The 2,307-nt window shown below is 36.0% G+C and overlaps 1 long non-coding RNA gene across 1 annotated transcript; it reads right to left on the reverse strand.

Annotated features, from left to right (window-relative positions):
• Nucleotides 1-307: 307 nt before the first annotated feature.
• LOC139062484 (uncharacterized) lies at nt 308-1,942 on the reverse strand. The gene is made up of 2 exons (XR_011516021.1): nt 1,018-1,942; nt 308-797 (listed from the first exon to the last, which is right to left on the reverse strand). It is a non-coding gene; the product is annotated as an uncharacterized lncRNA (long non-coding RNA).
• Between the last annotated feature and the right edge of the window lie 365 nt (nt 1,943-2,307).

Genomic DNA, 2,307 nt, shown 5'->3' on the forward strand with positions numbered 1-2,307 from the left:
CAACTCGTATATGTAAATTACACTGCAGTGCTAAAAATTAATGTTTGGAGCTACGCAAAATTCAAATTCTGCAACCCTGTTCTGATCAGTCTTTGAACAGAACACCATAAGTTAATAAATAAAAGGTTTTTAAAGTAACATATGCATATGTATGTGTGTATGTATGTATATGTGTATACATATATATACATATGTAGTGTAGAAGCGTGATAATCATTTGTGTGTGGGGCAGCATGTGAGTGACCCCGATCTGGGGGTTAAGTGACCTGGAGATGAAAAAAGGGAAAAAACCACCAAGAAACGCAAGTAAGGATGTAAATGACAGCTTTATTTTAGAAATATAGTCATATAGCTGCTAAACAGTAAAATCAAAACAGATCTGCAGAAAATAAATATATAAACTATTCCTCAGAGCGCTCTCAAAAAAATTGCAATTGGATTTGCTCTAATGTTACATAAGGCCTGCTTAAAAGCATAGTAAGCATTAAATTCTGAAAATAACCAGTGCAGTGTTAAATAAATTCTGTGCTTAAAATATTATATATATAGAGAGAGAGAATAAATAAGTGACGAACTGACTTACCTTAAAAAAATAATAATAATAATAAAAAGAGACTGTGACAAACAAAGAATGTCTCTGTGCCTTGTGAATGAGTGAATGTGTGTCTTCTTGCATGAGAAGTAAATGCTGCTTTCGCTGGATCTTCTGAATGACGCAGTTTTTAATAGAGGGAGCAGCTGCTTGAGAAACAGGGTGCGGTCCATGTTTTTACTAGACGGTTATTTAGTTCGAGAGACTGTGGAAACAATAGAAAAAGAATTTATCGTTAGTGTGAGGACAAGAAAATCCTTTAAAATACAAAAGTTGTATGGTCGTGGTTATAAAGGAAGTATTTTGTCTGATTATGGGCCGTGGAGTCAGCTGGACTCCCTCGCTCTCACAGTTTTTCTGTGTAACATGCAGTTTTAAGCAATTTGTGACTTTAGAAAGGATATTTTTCGGTGTTTTGGACGTACCTTAAGGCTTCTGGTTAGGGTATTCAGGAGATCCTTCCTCTCGGACAGATTTAGTGAGAATGACTGGAGTTTCAGCCTGGGGACCTGACTCCACCCACTTTTACACACAGGAGTCCCGTAGTCTAAAAATAGCACAGGGTACTGCGAAAAGCAGCTCTGAACCTCTCAGGATCATCTTTATGAAAACCATAAAATTAACAAATAATCAGTCAGGAAATAAAATATTTGTTAAATCTTGCTATAAAACAAAATCCAATAATTGTCTTACCTCAACTTTAAGAACCATTAACGTTAATGGCTGGATTTTGGGACGCTGAATAATGAAAAAACAGATAAACTAAGTATTATTTCCTGTAACCTGGCTAGAAACTGTACTAGGCTGTTTTGAGTAAAAAACTGGTAGTTATTTTCCCAAAATAAAATAGATAAATAAAAAATGAAAGGAGGGATCTTGCATTTGGGATAGATTGTGCCTAAAGTTTAAAACCTGTGTAGAACCGATTTGACGAGTCAGAAAAATTGTGCATAGGAAATAGTCTAGATTTACCTTTGAGTCAATAAAGTTGACTAAATATTAGAAACCTTCGTTGATTTTGATTTGTAAAAGAGAAAGTTCTGTCCTTTCAACTCAATCAACATATTTAAGGAAAACGTTTGCTGTGCATTGTGGAGGCATGAACTTTACTGGGTGGGCCTGTCACAACCAGCTGCAAAGAATGTTTGGGTCTGACTTCTATACAAAGAGAACCTGGAAGCCCTCACCAAAAACTGTGACTTATAACATCAAGACGGGGAGCACTACAAGATGGACAAAGAGGCAGAAACTTATTTGCCCTGCTGCTGATGAAACAAAGTACAAAAGGGGGAGCATGTGTGCTAACATGTGAACTTTAATCAATGACGGTGGTCATCCTGGACTTACAAAGAGAGGCTCTAAAGAGACTGTTTCCTATGGTTACACCCAGTAAAAGAGTGCTTGCTGCAGTCAGGTAATGAACAAGGCTTTTTGGCAACAACCAGTTGAATTGATGAAATGTCAGAACTGTGGAAAATTTACTAAACTACTGTAGAACATAGTTAACTGAGAAAGTTAGCCTAAAAAAAGATAATAATAATATCAATAAATAAATAAATAATAGGATTAGTAACCTGGATTTCAGCCCAACTCACCATTGGACGTCAATATAATCTTTATTGTCTTAGGATTCTCAGCTGCAGCGGACATGCAGTAAAGCCTTATTTTCTTTTCAAAAAGTCATTCATCGGCGTCATCACTTATTTTCATTGGTT

Source organism: Nothobranchius furzeri, chromosome 13, assembly GCF_043380555.1.
Source record: "Nothobranchius furzeri strain GRZ-AD chromosome 13, NfurGRZ-RIMD1, whole genome shotgun sequence".
Lineage (NCBI taxonomy): Eukaryota > Metazoa > Chordata > Actinopteri > Cyprinodontiformes > Nothobranchiidae > Nothobranchius > Nothobranchius furzeri.